General features: G+C 43.9%; 1 long non-coding RNA gene across 21 annotated transcripts in view; it reads left to right on the plus strand.

Moving 5' to 3' along the window:
• Positions 5,789–25,591, plus strand: part of LOC110399174 — a 37,509-nt gene continuing 17,706 nt past the window's right edge. For 6 of the 21 annotated variants that reach the window (XR_002438950.1, XR_002438948.1, XR_002438957.1 and 3 more), the window contains exons 1-5: positions 12,169–12,303; positions 13,673–13,942; positions 14,544–15,843; positions 22,435–22,561; positions 23,558–23,651. This is a non-coding gene — a long non-coding RNA (uncharacterized LOC110399174). Of the gene's footprint in view, positions 12,304–13,672; positions 13,943–14,543; positions 15,844–22,434; positions 22,562–23,557; positions 23,652–25,591 lie in introns of all 21 variants that reach the window. The other 15 variants (XR_002438953.1, XR_002438954.1, XR_002438968.1 and 12 more) reach the window with 13 other exon arrangements.

The raw sequence follows: 25,591 nt of genomic DNA on the forward strand, positions 1-25,591 counted from the left end.
ATTAGAAAATCAAACAACCAGGCACTATGCTAAAAAACCTTTGCATTTCATCTTCAATACTTAACTCATCCTCTCTCTCGAAGGATCCGATTCCTTACAGTCTTTTCTGAGCAACGTCACTTGTTTTATGGGATAAGAAAATAACTAAGTTGCTTCCAGAGATGCATATTACAGAATCACAGTATTGTTGGGGTTGGAAGAGACCTCTAGAGATCGAGTCCTACCTTCTGCTAAAGCAGGTTCCCTACAGCAGATTGCACAGGAAGGCATCTAGGCCGGTCTTGAATATCTCCAGAGAAGGAGACTCCACCACCTCTCTGGGTGGCCTCCTCTAGTGCTATGTCACTCTGACAGTGAAGATGTTCTTCCTCACTTTAGTATGGAACTTGTAATTTATTCTTAAAAAGCACTAGGATAGTACTTACCTTTCAAATACAAATATTCAAAACCAATGGCTTAAGGCAGATGTTTCTACCTAAAGTGTTCTTCACCTCTCCCAAAAAACAATGTGCCGCCCAAGAGCTGGTGTAAGCAACTCAGCCAGCACTGCTAGTATGGGACTACAGCATCCCATGGTCTTTGTGTCTTGCAACCAACTACCAGCACTTGGCAACATTAAAGTATGGCACGATTAATTCTGATGTGGCAAAATTGCCCAAAATTTGCCCCACAAACCGTCAGATATTCAGTGGATTCAGAGCAGTGTTAATCATAGAATCCCAAACTGATTTGGGCTGAAAGGGACTTTAAAGCCTCCCCAGCCCCAGCCCTTCCATGGGCAGGGGCATATCCCATAGTCCAGGTGCCCATAGCCCCACCTATGGCCTTGGGTACCTCCAGCTCTCTGGACAGCAGTGCCAGGGCCTCACCATCCTCTGAGTAAAGAATTTCCTCCTAACACCTAACCTAAATTTCCTCTCTTCCAGTTTAAAATATATCTCCCTTGTCCTATCACTATGAACCCATATCAAAAGTCATTCTCCCTCCTATTTATCAGCTCCCTGTAAGTACTGGAAGGCCACAATGAGGTCTCCCCAGAGCCTTCCCTTCTCCAGGCTGAACACCCCCAACCCCCTCAGCCTTTAAACTCAAGGCTGTGCACTGCACTTTGTTGCTCTCACTCCTCCAGAGGTGATTTTTGCATTTTCTTTGTTTAATAACAGCCACATCTCTAACTTCAGAATACCACTGTCCTTCAGCAAAAGCTCCAGATACCAAGGAAAAGGGTCTAAAAATTGCATAAAACAATGCAAGAAAAATTTAAAAAAAACAACAAAAGAACAAAAAAACTACCACAGTTAAAGTCCTTGACAGAAATCATTGACTGTGTTTTTTTCCTGCTGATAGAACTGCTGCACATAGTGAGAAATGCTGTGGTGGCAAACTGGACTCTTGTGCAGGCTTCCTGCATCATCCACTCATTCTGGGACAATTTATGGCAGATTCAAAACACAGTGCAAAACAACTTTGAAACAAAATATTTTGCAAGAATGAGCAAATTGTCCTTATTTTTACCAATCAGATTAGGAGGCTCATTTGACTCTCCTTGATTGCACAGTAGCTAGTGTTGACCTAAGTCAAACAACGTAGAAATAGGCACCAGTGAGCATGGGGCCAATCCCATGAGGGCAACACAGGCTTGAAGGAGAATATGATGGTCATAAAACCACATCCTTGTGGGCTCAAACTTCAGTACTTGAAAGGTAAGACCCCAAATGTTTTTTGTTGTTTTTTTTTTTTTTTAATCAGGACTGCTGGTTATTGAATGTTTGAGGTTGGCAGTATGGAATCAAATTGACAATTCTTCTATGAAAGTGCCTTTGAAATTTACATCATCTGTTTTCTTTATGAACAATAGTAATCAAAATGGAGAGAAGCAGTCAGGAATATTAATCTTTGTCCAGAACTCTGTGGTGGGCTGACCTTGACTGACTGCCAGATGCTCACCCTGCTGACCTCTCTCTCAGTCTCCGCCACAGAACAGGGGGAGAAAATAAGACAGAAAAGCTCACAGGTTAAAATAGACACAATTTAATAAAAACAGCAAAAGCTTTGCACAGAAGCAAAACAAAAAGAGGAATTCATTCACTGCTTCTCATCATCAGGCAGATGTCCAATCACATCCTGGGAAGCAAGGCCTCAGTGCACACAGAAGTTGCTTGAGAAGACAAACACTGCAACCACAGATGTCACCTTTCCTCCCCATCTCCTTCAGCTTTTATTGATGAGCATGATGTCATATCCCTCGTGTGGGACCTTTGGTTAGTTGGGGTCAGCTGTCCCAGCTGTCTCTTCCCAGCTTCTTGCCCAGCTCCAGCCTACTGGCCTTTTGGGGAAGTGGAATAATGTTGAAGAGAAAGCTTCAATCTGTGCAAGCACTACTTAGCAGTAGCCAAAACACAGGTGTGCTGCCAGCATTGTTTTAGCCACAAATGCAAAGCACAGTATGGTAGGAGCTGCTGTGAGGAATGTTCACTCTATCCCAGCCGGATCCCATATGTACCTTTCTTGCATCTTTAGTTCTTCAAATAGCTGAATTCTGAGAGTATTCTAATCCCAGTCAGAAATCTGAAATTGGGCACACTTCTGTGGCAGACTCTGGCTCAAGCTCACCTTTAAAGTAACCGAAGATAATCTTCATTTTAGACTTGTTTGAGTCTGGTGGTGAATTTTCAGTTATGTTCCAAAATAGACCAGTTTTGTTCAACTGATAACACAGAAGTGGCCACTTTTCAGAGTGGCCACACATAGTGGCTCTGTGTTTCAAATGAATGAAAGGAAAATTAAGCCAAGACATGGATCTGTCTACCTACATTTGAGGTGATTGTGCATGATGCTTTTAGAAGAGACAGGTTAAATATGCAGTCATTTCAAAAAATACTTGAATCTGTCAAGCTTCTGTGGACTGCTTATGGTTGTCCTGTTTGCATTAGCTGTCAGACTGGATCAGCATGCTGCTGGGCTCTGTTTTCTATTGTCACTGACCTTTTGCAAAGAAAGCAAGCTGAAAAAAAGGTCAGAAGCTGACAAGATCATTAATATCACAAGAACGTTCGCAAACAATGGTTCCTTACTTCTAATTCCTACCTGTAATGGACAGGAAGAGTCATTTGGTTCCAATTCCCATTCCATTCAAGGGAACGAATACTAATGTGTCTGCTGCCAGCCTTCTGAGTAGAATCAATATTAGTCATCCATCTACATGGACTTTAAAAGAGAAGGTGAGCAATATAAAATGTGTTGGGACACAGCATGGTTTGTTTAGGCTCATAACAAGTGTGTGTAATTGCAATATATAGCCATCATAGAAGCATAGAATCATAGAATGGCTTGGGTTAGAAGGGACCTCGAGGGTCATCAGGTTCCAAATCTCCTGCCACAGGCAGGGTTGCATAATATAAATCTCCCTTCCTTTAGTTTAAAACCATTCCCCCTTGTCATATCACTATCTACCCTTGTAAGGAGTTGATTTCCCTCATGTTTGTAAATTCCCTTTAAATATTGGAAGGCCTCAATGAGGTCTCCCCACAGCTTTTTCTTTTCCAGACTGAACAAGCCCGGTTCCTTCAGCCTATGTTCATAGGAGAGGTGCTCCAGCCCTTTGATCTTCTTTGTGGTCCTCCTCTGGACCCTCTCCAAAAGCTCCATGTCTTTCTTGTTCTAGGGGCCCCAGACCTGGACAGAGTACTCCAGCTGGGGCTTCTTGAGGGCAGAGTAGAGCGGGACAATCACTTCCCTGGCCCTACTGGCCACCCCTCTTCTGATGGAACCCAGGATACCCTTGGCCTTCCAAGCTACAAGCACACTCTGCTGGCTCATGTTCACTTTTTAATCAACCAGAACCCCTAAGTCCTTCTCAGCAGGGCTACTCTCAAGGAGTTCTTCTCCTAGTTTGTGTACGTATCTGGGACTGCCTTGACACAAGTGCAAAACCTTGCACTTTGCTTTGTTTAATCTCATCTGGTTCACAAGGACCCCCCATTTGAGTTCACCAAGGTCCCTCTGGATGGCATCTCTTCCTTCTGTTTTATCAACTGCACTGTCCAGCTTGGTGTTACCAGCAAACTTGCTGAGGGTGCACTCAGACCCATCATCATGTCATTGATCAAGATGTTAAAGAGTACCAGTCCCAAGACGGACCCCTGAGGGACACCGCTTGTTACCAGTCTCCAGCTGAACATAGAGCCATTGACCACAACCCACTGACTGTGACCTTCCAACCAATTCCTTATCCACTGAATAGTCTACCCTTCAAATCTGTATCTCTCCAATTCTGAGATAAGGTTGTGGTGGGAGACCATGTCAAAGGCCTTGCTGAAGTCCAGCTAAATTACATCAGTTGCCTTCCCTTTGTCCACCAATGCCATCACTCCATCATAGAAGACCTCCAGATTGGTCAGGCACGACCTTCCCTTGATGAAGCCATGCTGGCTGTCTCAGATCACCCACTCGTCCCTCAATGTGCCTTAGCATGTCTTCCAGGAGGATGTGTTCCATGATCTTCCCAGGCACAGAGGTGAGGCTCACTGGCCTGTAGTTGCCCAGGTCCTCCTTCCTCCCTTTCTTGTAAGAAGCTTTATTAATAAATTGTCCAGATAAAAGTAATTCATTCTATCTTAAGAACCAAGGTCCCCAGTATTTTTTATCTTACCACTGTTTAAAGGAAACCTGGCACACAAAGGAAGGAGTTAACATGATTAGGGGAATTATGAATAGTTCAGTTGTTATTGCAGCCAACAGGACACCCATAAATGTATATCAATTGTTGAGCTCAGCAGGAGTTATTCACAAAACTAGGACACTTAATGAGTCATAAAGTGCCAGGAATAATGAGAGACAGCATAAAACAAGCCATTTCTGCCTCTCCTGGGCTTGTCCAGAGATGGTGACAAGATGCCCTCTGCTATTTCAGCTATTCCTGCTGAAATAACATTTTTGACTTACACTGAATTATAGCTGTGGCTGAGCTGCCCAAGCTGGGGAGCTGGTGCTGCCTTGTGAAGCTCTAGTGGAAGAAAGAGAATCTGGTAGTGACCATCTCTTCTCCACTTGCTTGCAGGACAGTGACTGTAGTATCGCATACTGTAATTCATTTTCATAGTTCTCTCTCTGCTTCCAGCTCCTCTTAGGGGAGATTGTTAGTAGTCACATAGCATTAAAGAAAAACAAGAGTGGGCAAGAAAGAGATCTTAGAATAAAGTATCCTGGTAATTAAAAAGCTGAATGTTTAAAGAGATGTCCTGTTATTGGCTGAGTCTAAGTCTGTGTTAGAAATACTTAACCAGCCAAGGGATAACATTACTTCTAGTCTTCAGTGGCCTGAGTTCCTGGCTTGACCTCACACCTTCCTCACTATTCTGGAGTTGCCTGGAAATCACTGTACTCTGGTTGATGATGGTTATTGTCATTGGACCTGCCTTGCTCACCTTGTTTGGGTGCTGTGAGGCTATGCCATGGTCAGGGAGGTCGCTGCACTGCCTGCCTTGCTGTTGCCCTAGCTCACCTTCCCTGTGGAGCAGCCCGTTCTTACTGCCTCCTGACTGTACTGTCATTTGGGAAACAGGGTTCAATCAAATAACTATAGGGACTATGTGCGGCATTAACAGGTGGAATCAGAGTGATGGCAGTAAAAATTTAAAAAGTGGTTCCCAGGAAGAGTCAGAGGAGAGCAAAGGCAAGCGTTACAGGAAATGTCTCACACAGTAAGTAAAAGTAAAGTGAGGAATCTGTACTGACCTGCTGCTCCCAACATGTATCACTGACATTTTTTTCCCATTTCTCCCCAGATGTTTTGCTCTGTCCACAAAAGAAGTGATAGATCTCACTCAATTTGAATATCTGAAACCCAGAGGTGCCCACTGTAAACTTTACTTGCTTCTATCTGACATGATAGAGGGAGCTCAAGATCGTGAGTGCTCTTATCCTAAAAAGAGTCTAAGAGACTGCAAGCCATCTCCTAGAGGGCCTGCCACAGGTTCTGGGATGGGTCTAATTTAGCCTAACCACCTTTACTTTGAAAGGACTAAAATTAGGTGAGGTTCATTCTTCCCCTTCCCCAACCCCCAGAGAATGCAATGTGTTTCAGAGTGCTGAGGCTCTCGTGTCTCAGAGCCAAATGTTAAAGTCTTTATTTAGCTGAGGGATCCTTCTGTATGTTCTGCCCAGACTCACAGTTGAAAACTTGGCCTTGCTGGCAGCCAAAGAGAGCTCTACAGCAAATGGTTATGGCCCAGAAAGCCATTGGATTCCCTACGATCCCTTACTTGAAGTTACTTCATGGGTTTAGCTGGACATTCCTTCACAAACAAAACTGGAGCATGACGAAAAGGCTGCTGGTATGTTTGTGAAGGTCCAACCAAGAAGACCAGTGAGACTTTAATCCTCAACAGATGTGCCCTCCTCCAGTCCTCAAGGCAGAAATACACTGCCCTGGGTGTTGGTTTGTGTGTCAGAGACTTTGTGTGTCCTGGTGGAGCTACCCTGCTGAACATAGTCTTGGACGAGGTCTCGCTTTGTGTGATCATCCAGTCTAAAGCTTCTCCACAGCTTGAAATTCATTTTTATATGGAAAAGAAGAAGGGCTTTATAGGCAATAACACTTCAGGCAGTCAAGATGTTCTCCTTTGTACAGGGAGACACTTAAGCCCTTGGTGGGGGCCGGAGGGAGGAAAGAAAAAAAAACAGCCTAAAATCTGTGATAGATCATCCTTGAAGGAGATACAGTTCCACTGCACAGCTGCATAGGAAAAGATACTCACTTTATTTTGCTTCATACTTCTTGTTAAAGGTCTAGAGCTTAAATTTTAAAGCCAGGCTTTGGGAACACACTGTGATGCAGACCATCAGTATGAATAAAAAGTGTTAACAGGGATATGTTGAATTTAGTGAGACTGTTGGGCAATGTCTGTATCACAGTGGGGAACTACTTAGTTGTGGCAATGCAGAGTGGTGGGATTTTTTTTTGTTTTTTTGTTTTTTTGCTAAGGAAAAGACAGAATACAAATAAGGTTGTTGCTGCAGAATGCCAGCTAGTGGGAAATATATACAATGTGCAGCCTGACTATTTTATTGTTTAAAAAAATGATGGCAATACTAAAACCTTAAACTTCTGACCTATAAAGATAGAATGGCAGAGCAGTGCTTTCTTAGTGTTCTTGTTATCATTATATAAATCAGGAACATAAACTAAAACAGAAATGTCCCTAAGCATTGCAGAACCTTGTATCTATCAGGTTTCATATTCCTCGCTGTTGAGAGTGGGTGAGGCAGCTGCCAAGGTTAATAATTGCCTCCTAAACTGGTGTCTCCATACCTCTCTGGATAACATCTTAGAAGAGAGGATTGCTCTTTGCATAAACTACTTCTGTTTAGTGTCATGTCCCCCTAGCCTAGCTGACATAATTGTGATTTGCAGCCCTGAAGGAAAGGTTGCTGTCTCGTGTGACCCTTGCAGGATCGTTTTAGATGTAGTGCTCTCCCTAGACTCCTATTACCCCTCATTCCATCCCCTTACATGCATCTGCTTCTCTACTCATCTGTAGATGCTTTTACACTACCCAGACCTCTCCACCTGCACTCCCACAACTGCTGAGGTGATGAGGTGCATAATCAGACTTCCTCTGCCTTCATGGGATTTTGAGTCTTATCTCTGCTTTCCACTGCCTGTATCTCACTCACTTTCTTCCAAACATCTTCACAAGAAGCTCTTGTCTTGGTGGCAGCTACTTGCAAATGCCTAGCAGATGGCAACTGCTAAACATTTGTGGTACTCTACTGTCTGTTTCCTTTCTTCCTCTTTGTGTCAAGTAACCCATACATGATGCATTGGGAGCATGATCATTCACGTTTTTCCTAAATTGCTGTCTTTTATTTAGAGGCTTCCTGTGACCTGAAGCCAGAGGAAGTACAGCCAGCCATCATATTACTTGCTGGTTCTCCTCAAACCACGAGCGCTGAACAACTCCAGTTTCTGCAACCAGCCTTTTAGTTTTACAGACCAGCGTTATGCTGAAGGCTATAGAGAAGGACCCATCCACCTCTGTGAAAATGCCTCACATTGTTAATTCTTCCATTCACTGTGTGCTGTTGCACTGTCATGTGTGACTCTGATTTTGCTCAGGCACAGACATTGTCTCCCTGGCCCTCAGTTTCTGTGTGGATGCTGAAAGCTGCTCCAGAGAGGCAGCCTTCTCTTCCTCAAGACATGCTCCACAGTGCATGGTCACACTCTGAATGAGTCCAATGGAAAAGACAAAGCCACATGTTGCTATGCCTATACCAGTCTTTCACAGCTGGCTGGGATGTTTCTTCTGTTGGATCAGTGAGTAGAGAGGTTGCGTTTCTCCATAATTTCCTTGGAGACTGGGTACATGCCATCAGCTGAAGGAAGAAGAGCAGTGGCACACCTCTCAACCTGCCTAATTCTTTCCAGAATGGATCTTTCCACCAAGGGCTGAGAATGTGATATACTCACAGAGGAAGCTGATATGCCAAAATCTGTTTGTTTCAAATTCAAATAATATTTGAAATTTAAAACAAAACAAAACAAAAAAATTCCCTCTGCACAACAGTCATCAAATTTCTTTACAGTTTTATAACTACTCCTAAGTACAGAGCATGACTCCATTTCCTATCCTTTTGCTTTGCCCGTTAGAACTACATCAACACTGTGACCATTCTTGTTTTTACTTCCAGAGCCTGGACCAAGCAGGAAAACTGAGCCCCTGATCTTAAAAATCTACTGTATATTTTGTAAGATCTGTGAAATTACGGAGCTGAAGCCTTTGGATACTTTGTTCTTACTCACAGTTTTCACTTCATGGATGGGTCATAGGGGCAAGATCTGTTCCTAGCAGCAATGCTTCCCCTTCTTCAGGCAATGATGGAAAAGGTCGTTCTGACCTGAAGAGCAGTCTGAAAGCAGAGATACTTCCAGCTGTACACTCCCACCTCTGAGAGTAAAGGAAATATCTTCAGCGTTTGCTTGTCCTCGACTAATAACTTATTTGCAGAGGGAAGAAAAAATCAGCGACTGAGTGCGAAATCCCTTGCTCAGCACTGTAGTTGATCAGAACATGGATATTTCACAGTGGCTTCTTCTGGCAAAGAATTGCTCCCTTCAGAGATGAACAATATGTATGAACCAGGTCATTCTCTGAAATCTGGAGAGTAAGAAGTAGATTCAGAGAAGTGCCAACAAATGGTATGTGTATGCACCAACTATTTCCCTGTGGGTTCTGAGAAAGGGCACTTTCACAAGAAAACATATTTCACTGTTAATCAAATCAGAATGTTGCATTTCTTCAAGGAATGAAGGCAACTCATTCCAAATAGCAAACTTGTGTTTTCTTACAATTGCCACTCATGTTTCTTGGAAGTCTGAAGGACTTGCATCAACAGAAAACAGCTTCTGGGATAGGTTTATTTCCTTGTTATTTATTTCCTTAGCAGTTACCCATAACTGGTGTTTCACTTTCTGACATAACTTGGAGTTACTCCTTTCTGCACTAGTGATCGAAGACTGCTGAGACTCCACATATGCTGCTCTGGTCTAGTTTGCAGAAGTATGCTTGAGTCCTGCTCACAGAGGATTATTATTGCTCTTCTGCCACTTCTGAAACAAAATCAAACTCTGCAGAAAGCAAGAGGTAAATAGCAGTGATGCAACAAAACTGTTTCCTGGAAAAGGAGATATTGTCTACAAGTGTTCACAGTGCCTTTCAGAGAGTAAAAGAAAATTGAAACAAGCTCTATTCTCATATAGTTGACATTGAACATCTTGTAGCAAAAATATTCTTTACAAAGCACCAGAATTATTTTCCATTGGGTAGTCAACAATATGCACTGGTGAATGAGGATAGGGTTTTGAGCAGTACAGACTCAATCTTGTAAAATAGTAGAAGGGTTCAGAAAGGAAGGGAGCCTTGGTCTAATTCAAAACTTAATATATGTTTTCAGTGTGCATCTCTGCTGCAGCAGTAAAAGCTAAAGGACTAACAATAACTCTGGCCAGTTTTATTTATCCAGGGTTTTAGCCCAAATAGAAATTCCTAGAGGGAAAAAAAAGTAAGGGAGGTTATGATAGGAAGCACTGAGCTGTCTGGAGCTCTGATCAGTCAGGCTTCTACAGCTTCATTCTTAACCCTAGGCTGCTTTCTGCTGGTAAAAATAGCTGCTACCGAAATATTGATGGCTTTAAAGAAGCTGCAGTGCTTTTGCTTCCAGAGGAACTCCATATTGTTTCTGTGTACAGCATTAAAATAAGTATCTGGTTCAGAAAATAATATTTGAGTTGCAGTAGAGATTTCCAGCTGCTGCTTAACTTTTCCAAAAGAAATAATCGAGGGCAAAATGAAAATACAAGATCCTTCTATAAACAGAGCCCTCTCTTCACTGTAGGCAAAAATGAATACACAGGATCGCGAGCTGAGCTGAGATAGATCTCTGAGGATCTGTTTAGAGGGATATTGGAAGGCTTTGGAGGGTTCAGTGACAAAAGGAGTCTGGATTCTCATCGGGAGTGCAGTAAAGCTAAGGACTCTTCAAAAGAAAGGAGAAGCTTGTGCACTGGCCCTGCAAAAAGGCACGATGGGGAAAGACAGAAGCAAACTCTGCAGGGTCAGGTAGCCAAAGCAAGATGCAGTGTGTGGGAGGGCTGGAAAGAGAAGAAAATACACTGCCAGGCCCCAGTCTTAGTGGATTATTAAATGTCAAAACCCTTGGCCATCTGGTGATGTCGTCAAAACCCATTCTTCGGGCTGCTTTGAAAGGCCCTTGCACAACATGCTATGCTACAAAAGGGTGAGTTGAAGCTGCGTACCATTTCTTTGAGGCAGAAGAGCTCTCAGTGGGGCAGGACTGTGCAGTCCTGCTGCCTGCAGGGGAATGCAAAGAGGTTTGTGTATAATGATCTCCCACCAGGACTAAGGGATTTACCATCAACCTGCACAGTGGGCTTTACTTGTGATGTGCATTCTGTCCCATGGCCCCAGCTGCCATTATCAGTAGGACATTCAGGTTCAGATGTGTTTGTAGTTCTTACCCGTTAAACCAACGTGACTAAAGAGCATTTACAATGACAGCTGTCCATCTCCTTTTTGGTGGTGCTCATTCATCTTTCACCACTACAAGCTGTGGCCTGGTGTGTTGTGACTAACAGCAGGCAGTGGGAGGCCTGCTTTTGTTCCCACGTCTCTCACTGACCTTGAGAAATCTCTCCCTCTTCAGTTTACCAGAACAGTATTTTTAATCATTTTTTTGTTGACCATTTTGGCGATTTTAAGCAGACTGCATCTCATATTCTGGAACTTCTTAATGGAGACTGCTTGTTCAATTTTCCAAGGAACACAGGGGTAAATCTGGAAATGTCATGATTACTACACAATCATCTTGAGGTTTAACCCTACTGTCACAAGAGAAACTGCCTGATGTCAAAGAGCTGAAGCAAAAAATTATCTGTGGGAAGTTCACTAAAGAATCCTCTCTAGTCCCTGCAAAATACCATTAGAGCAGAGCCTCCCTGACTAAAACACTGGCTAGAAAGAGAATTTGACATCTAAATTACCTAGGTGCTCAGTGTAGTTCAGGAGGGAGTCCAGCTTTTTCTGAGTTCTTAATCTTTTTCTCAGGAACGTTTCAAATTACTCACATTGCCTAATATTTGGGTATAGAGCCATTTTTAGCACCAGACATTTTCATCCAAGATTAATGCAGTGGGATTTCAGTGCTGCCAGAGCAAAGTCCCTCAGTACCATCTATATTGTGCTTTTGGCAGAGGAGACTAAGAGCCATTTGGCAACTAAAGGATAGAAGTTTGAAAGGGGACTGAGGGAGTATTTTAAGTTGACTCATGTTGGGCGGGAGATATCAAAAGAAATAATGGGTCACATCACAGGGTATTTAGCATGATGATGACATGTTCTTATTGCTACTGCTTTCAGTGGATGGACTTCAGCTCCCAGACTGGAGACCAAGCATGTAGTAACATCTGTGGCCATATCGCACTGTGGGCATCTACCCACAGTGTCCTCAGGGCCCCACCTTGGGCTTTTGCAGTGCTTTTGCAACCCGTAGCTTCAGCACATACATTTCTTGAGTTCTTTGAGAAGAACTGCCTCGCGCACCTGGGAACACACCGTTCAGTCATGTCATGCTCTCCTTTGCTGGTGATACTTGTCTGTTCCTTTTCTGAGTTTCCAGGGCTGGTAGCCTGGCAGCTGGTGCATGTGGAGAGCCAACTTGTCAGAGACAGAGAACAAAAACAGATGTTTAAGACACCCATTGAAGACCTGCTGATGCCTTATGGTGAGTTTCCAAGAGATGCTGATTTATATGCATTTCTGCTTATATAAAGTGGATCCTTTCAATCTCCTGGTATTTTTAGCAACCTGATTGTTTGCGTGGAAATGCAGTCTTGTCCTAAGTCTGCATGTCCTAAGTCACTGTTTGCAGTCTCCTAGTCTTTTGCAGGCTGATAGCTGGCACTTGGACATACCAATATCATGGAGTGTCTTTTATTTCTCCTTTTATCATTGATCTGCCAAATTCTCATTAATATCCATTGTATCTGAAAAAAAAAAAAAGAAGAAGGAAATAATGTTTACTATTCACCTTTGTTATTACTATTTGACCGCTGTGGTAAGATCATGTTTGCCTATTCTATATGGACTTTTGCTCATTTAGATGGAAGATTACAGTTATTTGTTACTCCTTATGTATTTGTATCTGAACAATTCTATTCATCGTGATCAAAATTATTAGTAACTAGGATACATGGAACCTTAGTTCACCAAACTGAAACAGATTCACTAATACAGCTTTTGTTTATTTTGATTTGTAATGTTTAAAAGCAAAGTTTCATTATTCTAATCAACAAGCCAAAAAACGGATGATGCCACTGCTGGAGATCAGTCACACATGTCTTATCAGGAACAGTGCAATTTCCTGGCACTTCCCAACCTGAAACATTTTTGCATATTTTCTTGGATGAACACTCATCAGTGAAAAACACATCTGCAAAATTAGTCCTTAGTCCTCACACAGCATCAGAAAGCCTATGGCAGTTCAGAAATGCACTTAGAGTAAAAGGGAACGAGACAAAAAGGGCTCAAACCTCTGGTTGCTCAGTTTAAATTTTACCTGTCAAAACAGAGGATGTGCTGATCGTCACACTGTGCTGGCTGTTATTGCTGAAGGAGAAATTATATAAAAACTGACTGCTGATAAAATGTTTGCAGAAAAGGCCATTCTCTCCTCTGCAGAAAGTGGTATCTCTTTTTTCTCAAAAAGGATCAGTCCTTGACACTGAAAGCAGGGCAGTACAGCCTTGCACAGCTTGTCCCATTACACAGCCTGTCCAGCAATACCAAGAACCATCACTGCTGCCAAGCAGGGCTCTCATTGCCACACAAACCCATGGAACCGTGCAAAGAGCAGAGCAAAAACAGAAGACCTGGCATTTTGGCAGAACCGTTTCTAAATGCAATCCATTGAGGATCGAGTAATATCAGGTGCTCTTTTGAACTGTGCAAAGTGAGAGTTGGCTGCCCTACCTGGTGCATCAGCAGGCACAAGGTCTCTGGTGGCAAAAAGCTGTGCTGTGGAAAATGCCCGTCAACAGGAGGTTGTGTGCATGTGTCACTCACCTGTGTCACAGATACTTTCTTTTTCTCAGCCAGGTCTTCAGGTCCAGCCAAAGGGCTGCAAAGCAGATATGGAGGAAGACGGGAGGTAAAGAACACCAAACTTTTTCAGTTGGCAAAATCCCTGCAATTTCTCAGTTTCACCTTGCAGGAAAGTGAGCTGTGCCCTCTAGTGGCAGAAAAGAGAAGAAATAAATCTAAAACCGTAAGAAATAACCAGTCCTGACTGCAGCACCACGGCAGGATCCGGACATGCCTCCAGTCAGACTTGTGCTGCCAACGAAATTCAACTGATTTTCACGGTAGGGGTCTAGCCAGCTGCAAACAGTGCTTTCTTGCTACAGACAGAAACAGCAAGGAGCATCTTTGCTCTTCCTAGACGCAGTGTCAGCCAGACTGGCAGATTTCAGATAATTCCTTGAGCAACTCATTCAGAACATTCCCCATTCCCAAGCTGCTCAGATGTTGCAGCTCCCAAATACTTGGCCATGGTTAGCAGCATTTGAGGGCTTCAGTACCGACTCTGTTCTCTATACAACAAGCTGTTTGCATGGCACAGTTAGGAAGCTTTTAACAGTTTGCGCTGAACAACAAAGTTGATGGTCTCAAACCATCAACTTTGTGTAAAAAGCAAACAGAAGAGTTTTGCTGCTTGAAAGGAGAGCCCAGGCCAAATGTGAAACTGTGAAGCTTTTGTTTCCTATGCATGAGATCTCTGCGCTTCCAAAATAATCTTCTGCACAGTGGCCACATTGCTCCTGGCCTTGATGGCACCCATTGCACCTGGGACCACAGCCTCAAGCCTTCCTGGGTGCTTCCCTTTTGCCTCACTTGCTTCTTTCAATGTGAACTGCATGTCACTGATGTGTGAGTTTCTTATGGTTGCTTTTCATTCCTTTACAGGAGTGTGGAAAAATGTTTAAGGTGATTACAGCCCATGTTTCTCACTGACAAATGTGGTGGAAAGCTGTTGCAGGTAGGAGTCTTCCATCTGTTTATACTGTGCTGTTCTTACAATGGAACTGGTGAGTGCCATGCATGGGACGCGTGTCTTGGGCACTGAGGAGAAGTGCACAGAAATGCAGTACCTAGTGTTCCAGGCTTCAGTGGCATCCCTTCTGCCATGTTTGTGCTTTGGGGCATCAAATCAGCAGAGCTGCACAAGACAGTCTTATTCCCGTATGTGTTCCCAAATGTTGTGTGTGAGCTACGTCAGGGAGGCAACTGAATGTCACTTGAGTAACTGATTTTTCTCCTTTTGTTAACAGAGCAGCACAGCTCAGATAGGAGCTGCTTGCTGTTGCATCCACTCCTGCTGATGTGACTTTGCATCTTGAATCCTGAATAAAATGGTATTGTTTTACCAAGGCATTTACACCTCCAAAATGACCTCTAGCATCTTACTGACCACACAGAGGTGCACTGGCCAGGAGTCAAAGAGTACAGAGAGGGTGATATGCAGAGTTAGGAAGGGAGTGAGAGAAGAAAGCAGTTCCCAAGAATCATGTCCCCATTGCAGTGGTTATAATGGCCACTAAGAGGGTGACACCCATCCAGCATTGCTCAGTGCACTTCATTTGTGGGTCTGTAGCAGCAAGCAAAACATATTTCCACACTGCTGCGGCTGCAAAGATCTCTTGTCAAGTGGAGATGTCTGTGGTTGGCTATTATATAATTCTGTGATTATTAGAAGATTCCGTTGTGGAATCACACTCAGGAGAGCTTAGGTATGCTTAAAGCATTATTTGACATAATTAAAACAGCTTGTTTGAGAAGACTGTCTGGTCAGTCACGCCTAGAATTAATTGCCAGGGAAGTCTGGTGTGATGATCTGTTAGCTTAGAAATGAATTCCCTGGCTCCTTGCAGGCTCCTTGTGGGCTGCTCAATCTACTAACCTCAGTGGGCCTGAGAAGATTCATTTCAAATGATAATTTCAAATGACAAAAGAATAGATTGAGTCTTAATTTTAAAGGTGTCCTACAAACAGGAAAAGACCACACAATTTTGTGGGGTTTATTTTTTCACAAAATATATTAAGAACATAAAACTGTTGGGTTGCTGTTTTAATATTTTTTCTGCTTAATTTTTTATTTCAGGTGAGAATGCCAAGCCTGAAATTTAATTAACTTTGTAGAGGTTTTGCTGAAGAGTCAGCTATGAAATGGGAATTTTGTCAGATCTGAATTCAAAGTCTTGAAAAGGTATCAATTCCCCTAAAGGGAATCCTTGCTGTTTGATATGAAGTTTGTTTGTTTTTTGTTTTTTTTTTTTTAACACAAACCAGACAAAAGTCATTTTAACAGATAAATAGGAAAATAAATTACTTGTAAGTTAAAATTTGAACTCACTGGTATATTGTCTTTGTGATAACACTGCTACTTTGTCTGTTGACCATGGAAAGTTCAAGAAAACAAACAGCAAGAAATTCAGCAGAATTTCTTTCCAAGAAAACAAACAGCAAGAAATTCAGCAGAATTTCTTTCTCTCTTCTCAGAAAGAGTGGTGAGGCGCTGGCACAAGCTGCCCAGGGAGGTGGTGGAGTCACTGTCCCTGGAGGTGTTCAAGAACTGTGTAGATGTGGCACTGAGAGACATGGTCAATGGGCATGGTGGGGATGGGTTGACGGTTGGACTGGATGATCTTAATGCTCTTTTCCAGCCTTAATTATTCTATAATTCCATTCTACACTTCAATTTTACATGGATTTTTCTTGCCTGGGGACTGTTTTTTTTTTTTTTCATGTACACTCAGTATATTAGTTATTTGAATTATTTATATATTTTGTGACAGATTTAGAGCTATCCTTTTAGAACCAAACACACACCTGGCATACAAAGTTTCAGCTTGTAAGAAGTTTTTTTTTGTAAGTAAACATTAAATTACTGTCTCAGTCTGCTGGCCTCTGCAGAATCATAGCAATGTTACAGTAACAGAACATACAGAAATTCTGTGTCTCCTTGCAGTTGATGGGGAAACATGATTTTGTGATGCTCTTCTTTTATGCAATAGAGGACTGCAGGAAGCAGCCTGCTGCTGGAATCCTTTCCTACATCTGAGAGATAACGTGGCTTGTGATTCTGCTATATACTAATTCATTTATTTGTAATGTCATCTTCAGTCACACGAAACATCCCTTATAGTGCCAGGCTAATTGCTTATGTGCTGTTTGCTGTATATGGTGCATTAGAAGGTGTCTTAATGAACAATGTCAGCCCTTCAGGGGACATTCCTGTATTTTCTGTAGTGCACTACAGTCTGTAGGCTTCTGTATACTCCTGGATACTCCTATAGCCCATATTCCATTGTGTCCAAATTACCTACAACCAGATGCCAAAACAAAATTCAAAAATCCTATTCTCAGGTGCTTTTATCCACACTATTTAGTCTGTGTTACAATGTTGTGTCATTTTCTCAGTCTTGAATAACAGCCTCAAGTTTTGAAAGGAGCTTCACACTTCTCTCAGTCCATTTTCACCTTATTTAGCTTTAAGGAACATCTCATGCAAACATTAGACTGAAAATATCAGGTTCAGTCCCCTTGCCTCCTGTAAATTCCCTTCAAGGTCTTTGGCAAATCATTGCTCTTGCCAAGACTTGGTTGATGTTCTGTACTGGAGAAATAGCATATTATTAACCAGTCTTCTGGGCTGTGGGATGACAAAACTACATTACTCTGTTACTATAGCAATGAGATCATGAATTCAGGTACATATTTTCATACACGTAGTGCTAGACATCCAGTACCTAGTGGTCTGCAAAGCCCTGTGCAGCCTCTGCTGCTCTATTCACATCTTCACTTGCCTCACTTTGTCTGTTGGCTGGCAGATGTTTGTGCAGCATGACCAGCTGCATTCAAATCATAACACGATTCTTGCAAGGGTAGGGGATCTGGGGTTCTGCCAAGATTTTCCTCCATGGTATATGCAAAACAGATTGGGATGGGATGGGATGGGATGGGATGGGATGGGATGGGATGGGATGGGATGGGATGGGATGGGGATGGGATGGGGATGGGATGGGATGAGATTGGGATTGGGTTTTGGGACTGGGATGCAGATGGGGATGGAATGGGATGGGATGGAATATGAAAGGGATTAGGAAGGGATGGAGATGGGATGGGAATGGGATGGGATGGGATAGGATGGGATTCGGTTTGGGATTGGGATTGGGATGTGGATGGGACAGGATGGGATGGGATGGGATGGGATGGGATGGGATGGGATGGGATGGGATGGGATGGGATGGNTGGGATGGGATGGGATGGGATGGGATGGGATGGGATGGGATGGGATGGGATGGGATGGGATGGGATGGGATGGGATGGAGAACATGGAAAGAAACGGCTTTTGTCTGGGATAGAAAAAGAAGAGCTATCTTCATTTCTTCTGTTTGTCTTTTAGCAAAAAGAGAGTGTGAAAGTCAAAGGAGAATAAGATAACTAAGGAAAGTTTATTTTTAAAGCAAAGCCAGACTGCCCCATACACCCAGGCATTTGCTGCCATTCCACCCCCAGGCTTCTGCAAAAATGATTAGCAGCAGGAATTCCCATTAAGCTTGAGTGTGAGTTTACTATTAGCCACCAGTCAGACCTAAGGGAGGGGAAGAAAAGGAGAAAAGGGAACATACCTTGGCTTCTCTGCCACTTAGGTCCTTAGGGTGCCTTAGGGGAGCACGCAGCCATTTGACTGGTCTGTCACCTCCACAGAGGCAGGCAGGCTTGTCTTTAAGGATAATACAACTCTTGCTGAAAGGCTTCCTTTTGGAATATAACAGAGTGGTAAGGGAAGGCACACAATGCCTACAAAGTCCTGCCTGTACACACCCTGTTTCCCAGGCTTCAGGGAATTTAAAAGATGTGAGTGCTCTGATAACCTTTCTGCTCTGAAGGGGAGCAATCACATCTGGAGGACATCACTGAGGGCTTGGGCTGTGGTGTGAGTCTTACAAACACCGGTATACAACCAATTACACAAGCTTGTGTCTGTCTCTGTTCTGGAGGAATTAAATTAGCAGGAGTGAGGGATGCAGTGCATCAGCAGAGATTGGAGAAGGAGCCTGCAAAATGTCTGCCTGCCCTATTCCTCCGCATGAGCAATTCTTCTCCTCCCTGGGAGGGAGGCTTCTTTTGCTTGAACAGCCTGCACGAACTGGAGGGGAAAATGTAAAATTTGAAGGAAAAAATTGTTTGAGAATCTGTTTCTTAATTCTTAATTCAAATGCGCTGACCTGTTTTCAGCCTTAAACAATCCCTTTGCTCATAAATGCTGGGACATTTCTCTTGGCTAGGGAGTTGAGACACTTCAATTTGCAGCTAGCACTTGGCGTATGGTTTTGCTGTTGCATGCAGAAGAAAGAGCGAAACAAGCTTTGGGCTTCCAGGAGAGCTCAAGGCATCACAGCCAGTGATGTTTATTACTTCTTCCCTCTGCTAAGCGTTCCTGGTTGGCGTGCACAAAGCCCTACTTCTAAGATGAGCTTTTTTCATTATGTTGCAAGTAAAAAATCTTGTTTGCTGTTACAGGCTGCTTTCAGATTTGGCCCACTGTATTAGTAGAGGCTTTATCTATATTAGTAAATCTAAACACAAGCTCAAGCAACAGATTTCTTGCCATCATCGCTATTGCTTAATGGTTAGCCTGCTCCCTGGGCTGCATCTTGGCCCGTGCCAACTAGCTCCAGCCTGGGAAAGGCCAGACATCATCTGAGTGAGAGCTTGTGAAAGACTGGTCCCGTTAATTTCCTTATGAACAAATTAGCTCTGAGTCTGGTCTCAGATTCTGGTCATGGCAGAGCGCTCTGTATGGGTCAGGGACAAAGTCCAGGGATACTTCTTTTACATTTCCTTTTGGCCTCACTCAAGCTTATGGTCTCAACCGCAATAAATTTACACAGATTACTCTGCAACACAGAGTCTGAGGGAGATTATAGGATTAACATTCACCCTGAAGGCAACAGGGGCCGCTGAGCATTTCGATAAGACCAAACTTGTATGTTTTGTGCTTGTGACTGGGAAGATAGGAGAAGATCGAGATAAGAAAACCAACATTGCTATTGAAATGCCACTGCTGAAAATGCTTCAGAATTTGTGTGGTCCTTAGCTATGACATAAATTGGAAGCAAGTCACACTCTGAGATTGATCCTAGGTGCTTTTAATATCTAAATGGTCTCTGAGGATGTGGGGTGAAGACCAGCATCCACTCCAGATTCAGCAAAATGCTCCCTATAGATTTGTATATAGTATTTCCCAGCTTGCTGCTGCGTAAGTAGGGGAAGCAGCTCTGGCATCAAACTCCTCCAGACCTTGTAACACAGACCACGGTTGTTCTGCTACAGCAGACTGATTCAGATACCAAAGCTTGCTTTGCCCTATTAGAAAAAATTAAGCTGGGCAAGCCTGCGAGGATGACAGAGGGTTATAACAAATGTTTTTGCTCTTGACTGTCCTCAGCTCACCTATATTCTTAATACTTTGTCCAGAGCAGAGATCAGTACTGCAGTTCATGACCACCAGCTCCTCAGCAGGCATCACATCCCTCCAGCAGTGGTGGGAAGGCAGGCAGGAGGAGAGCTGGGGCAGAGCTGCTGCTGTGGGCCATTAACTACAGCAGACATAATGCTGTTGCTGCAGTTCAAATGCATTTCCTTGCCTGGTGTTTAAGGAACTTCTTGAATCAGTTTTGCATTAACATCAGCTCCTGCTTTGCCACTGGCAGCTCCATCAGACCTAGAGATCAGCTAAAAGCTGGTGCATCCTGAGCCGCTCCTGGAGCTTCCCTCAGGCTTTCATCCCGCTTAGCTGCATTTATTTATTATCTGCTTCTATTTCTGTCAGTTTAATAGAGGAAGAGAGGGCAGTGATTTTGTCTTTCATGCCCTGCTGGCTGCCTCCAGTTACACCCTTTGCCTTTCACCATCCTGGATGTTGCTAGCTCTCCCATTCTCTCGCTACTGTCTTTTTTTGGACTCACTGTTTGTTGAGCAGAGCTACATTTGTTCTGTTTCTTTGCAGAGCTTTCAGTAGCAAATGGAGCTGATATCAAGCAGGCAGATATTGCTTCACAAAATTAGCCCTCGGAAGACTCTGGAACAGCTGCTGAAGGGACAATTTCACATTCAGAGTGGCACAAATCTACCGTGAAATGGAGTGGGACTGCTACATCTCCATGACATATAGACTCATTGTCCATAGATTTCCTTAACACAGACTGGATGCGGTCAGCTCTCTGCTCTCTGCAGAGACCCATTCCAGGGTCTGATCTCCACCTGCACAACAGAAACAGCCATCTCAGACACATGTATCCCTGTCTCCAGCTGTTCCAGTCTGTCAATATCAGGTGTAGTGTCCTCCATAGGTGGTGGCACTCTGCCCATTCACACCCCCCGGTGCCTTCTCAGTCAAACTAAGCATGCTGTTGAAACCTGGGTGCCCCGAGACAGTTATTAACTGCTCATTATTTCAGCAAGTTCTTGAAGAGCTGTTTCATTTTACAAGGGTACCTATACAGATGTGCTCCGAATACGAGCCTTTTGGGATTTCAGTGCATAACCTGAATTCTTCTCCTTGTAGATGCCTTTGGAGATATAAAATGTCTCCTTTCTTAGCCGTATCTTGCCTGCAATGCTTGTTTTTTTTATTTTGTAGCTGGGTGTTGGCTCCCCTTTCTTTTTGATAAAACCTTTCTTACAATGATTCTGCTTAATGCCCACTCTTCTTCCAACACACCCCCTGAAGTCTTTTGGTTTCTATGAGAGTGCATTCTAATGCAGATGATGCCTTTAGATGAAAATCAAACACTTCCTTGTTATTCACTCAATGCATAATAGATGCTGCTCCTATTTCCTTTGTGGTGGCAAGGGCAGACACAAGAGAACATCTGACTGGGGATGAACAGATGCTTCCCAGCAGATCACGATGGTGTCTGGCACCTACCTGTACAAAAGCTATGCTGTGCAGTAACTATGTAGTGCCAAGCCCACTCTGCAGAAGCCATCCTGTGGAGCTCCTGCTCAGAAAGATGAGAATGGGATTCCTGCCTGACTCCTGGTGCAGAGCAGCTATCACCCCAGTCCACGCTGTTGTGCTCAGACCCATGTCAGAGATACTTTCTGTGGTCCCAACCAGTCTCCGCAGTGAAAGGTCTGTGTGGCAGCCATTCCCCCACCCTCCTGTGGCTGCTGTAGCCTCATTGTTATTTGGCAGTTCCCTTGGGATGGACATGGTGTGCTACTGGCCATCCTGCCTACACTGAAGGCAATTTTCATGTACTGCTGTGAGAGTTCTTCCCTTCTGCTCTACCTATACAGAGAATTAGGAAATGCATCTGTTAGCAAGCCAGCCTGTTCTCCAAGCTAGGAACTACTGTGCCCAGAATTATTGCTGCACAGACCTTTTACTCTTAAACATAAACCTAGACAAAATAGTTCATCAGAGATTTACTATGTCTCTGCCACAAGCTGCTGCAAGAACTCCTCACCTCCACTTGCTGGGTCCCCTCTAAGCATGTTTTATAAGGATCCCTCCAGTTTCCCCATGCTACAGCTGAGAGCTGAATTTAAGCAGGCAGTCCACATCATCTCACTGTGCAACAAAAAAAAGCCTTTTGCTCTTAAACTGTTTTGGGTGTACAGAAAGCCAGCCAACCCTCACAGCCTTTTCAGCTAGCTATTTGGCTTCCTTCAGCTATCAAACAAATGTACCGAAGCAGATGAGACTGTCCCAGATTCACACAGGTAGGAATGAAAACATTTTGCCTGGTATTTTCAGACGACTAAAGTGACTTTGTGTTTTCAGATCAATCTGCTGGAGAATGACAAGCACAGTGAAGGAAAATTTCATACTTGGGTGTCACTACACAAATCAACTGAACTTGGATTATAAGAACAGAGCAAGAGAAAGGAGATTTGGAGGGGGAGAAAGGGTAAGTCAACCTTCAGTCTGCGTACAGACACTTATTAATGTGGTATTCAAGAGAAGTGCTGTTCTCCATCTCTCTTTGCAGTATCCTCTGCGCAAAATCGTAAAGAAAAATTGCTTTGGCTCTGTCAATGCTGCTGCTTTTATTTGGCTTCAGCTCTGGCAGCACCGGGCCCTTCAGGTTTCTTGCCCCACATCTGTCCAGTCCCACTCTGCGTTCTGCCTCTGTGAGGACTCAATTCCCTCTCAAGACCTGAAGGGAGACCTGCACAGGCTCTTACAAGTTGCTACAGAGATTTAAATAGTAGTATATTAGCCTCCTGCTATCGTGGGCCTGCTGTAGACAAACAGTCAGCCATGAGCTGGTGGCAGAAGCCTGGTAGCCAATGTCTGCAGGCCCGGGCTTCCAAGTGCTAGAAAGATTTTTCACTGCATTATTTGTTGTACTGGCCTTGCTCCCTCATGGGGCACTATTCGGCTGGCGTGCTTTGACCCATGTAGGTTATACCATTTCTCCAAAGAGAGCACGGCTCTGCTGCTGAAAGGATTTTCTGGCCAGCATAATCACATTTACATGAAGGCTTTTGCCAGCTTTGCTATATTGCTCAGGGGTGGAGAGCGGGCTGAGGGTAAATGACAGTCTTAGAGATACAGTTTTGCCAGAAAAACTTTTAGTGTGACTCAAAGTCTTAAAGGCTGCCATTCAGGTGTCGTATCTCTGGTTATTTTTAGTTTGCCTTTTCAATATACAGACCTGTACTTTTCTTATGAAAAAAGTGAAATCTGCCAAGTTCAGAATGCACATTTTAATTAACTCAGTGTTTGCTCGAGAGAAAATGATACTGCTGCACTTTCATTTGATGGTTCAAATAATACTTGCTGGGTGTTCATTCCTGACCTGCAAGCCCTCATATTTAAAATAAGCAGGGGAGGGAAGAAAGACATTTTTGGCAAGGAAAATGCTATCCTCAGGCTATTAATGCATCTTAATCCCCAACAGAAAATGAAATCACTTTGGGCAGGTGCCAAGCAATACAATGACTTTCCTCTGATTTCAGGAAGGAGCTCCTCTTGAACAACCTATCTTGCATGAGGTAAGATCTAGACACACAGGACTTCATTCTGCTCTCAGTTTACACCCATTTTACATCAGTACCAAGACAATGTTTGAGTACAGTTTCCTTAGATTAACAAAACAAAGCCAGACCTCATTGGTGCTTTTATTTATCATTTGTATTATGCCTAGGGGGCCATATTTGCTGTTACTGACACTGGACTTTATGCCTGCAGAGCCAGAGGGTACATTTTTTTTATCTGATTGGGCTTCTGAGCATAATTACCTCTAAACTTCCTAATTTCCTTGTCCCCTGATAGTCTTACTAAGAAAGAAAGATGTCTGAATCTAGCCCTACAAGGCAGAAGGTCTGCAACCATCATCAGGCTGCTAATGTGGCAAGCAAAACTGGCCTCTTCAGGAGGGGGCCAGCAAAACCACTACCTTGGACTTCCAGAGGGCAGACTTTGAACCGGACACTGGTAGGGAGGGTCCCTTGGGATTCAGTCCTGGAGGGTAAAGGGGTCCAGGAAGGCTGGTTGCTCCTCAAGAAGGAAGTCCTGAAGGCGAAGGAACAGGCTGTCCCCCTGAGCCACAAGATGAGCTGGTGGGGAAGGAGACCGGTGTGGATGAACAGGGAGCTTTTCCTGAGGCTCCAGGAGAAAAAGAGAATCTACCTCCTGTGGAAGAAGGGACAGGCAATGTGGGGAGAATGCAGAGAAGTTGTTAGAATGTGCAGGGAGAAAATTAGAAAGGCAAAAGCCCAGCTTGAACTCGACTTGGCCATTGGGCTAAAAGAGAACAAAAAAATTTTCTTACAAAGATGTTAACAGTAAGAGGAGGGCTAAGGAGAATCTCCATCCTTTACTAGATGTAGCAGGGAACATGACCACTGAGAATGAGGAAAAGGCTGAGGTTATCTATTCCTTCTTTAAGTCTGTCTTTTGAAGTCAGACCGATTATCCTCAGGGTACTCTACCTCCTGAGCTGGAAGTCTCAGATGGGGAACAGAATAAACTCCTCATGATTTATGTGGAAACAGTTTGAGACCTGCTACTCCACGTGGACTGCCACAAGTCCATGGGACCAGATGGGATCCACCCGAGGGTGCTGAGGGAGCTGGCGGAGGTGATTGCCAAGCTGCTTTCCACCATCTACCAGCATTCCTGGTCAACTCACGAGGTCCCGGAGGACTGGAGGCTTGCCAGTGTGATTCCCATCTACAAGAAGGGTCGTAAGGAGGATCTGGGGAACTACAGGCCTGCCAGGCTGACCTCAGTGCCAGAGAAGGTTGTGGAGCAGATTGTCTTGACAGGACAATGGAGCGATCAGACCTAGCCAGCATGAGCTCATGAAAGGCAGGTCCTGCTTGACCAACCTCATCTCCTTCTATGACCGAGTGACCTGCCGGGTTTAGTGGAAAATATTGATGATAGGTGGACGGTTGGACTGAATGATCTTGGATCATTTCCAACCTTGGTGATTCTATGATTTTATGAAAAGAAGCCCAACAGCAGCCCTTCACTGATTTCTCCCAACATGCGTATCTTGTTTAGCTTATCTCCTGCTGCAGTGCTGAAAAAAGGGGCTGTGCCACTTCTCCTCCACGTCTACTGCTCCTTCTCAGGCTTCTGACCACCTCTTATTGTCCCACATGGGCTTGCACATGAGGCTGCAGAGTGACTCAGATTGGCTTGGTTATTTGGCTGAAAGTTAATCAAGGAACATGTTCAGAGAATGAATTGGTGGCCTGACTCACTGCTGAGGTATGCAGTGCTGGGGAGAGAGCACACAGGGGTGCAGGAGCAGGATTTAGCCTGCTAGTGGCAACCCACAGTTAGATGTCCTCTGAGATGTTGAGACACTTCCAGTAAGTCCCACCTTTCAAAAACTACATTAAGAGGACATGTTGAGCCATTTTGTGTTGCTATGATGTTGTAGCATCCTTTGGAGCAAAGGGAGGAGTAATTCAGAACGAGT

This window comes from Numida meleagris, chromosome 1 (genome assembly GCF_002078875.1).
Source record: "Numida meleagris isolate 19003 breed g44 Domestic line chromosome 1, NumMel1.0, whole genome shotgun sequence".
Lineage (NCBI taxonomy): Eukaryota > Metazoa > Chordata > Aves > Galliformes > Numididae > Numida > Numida meleagris.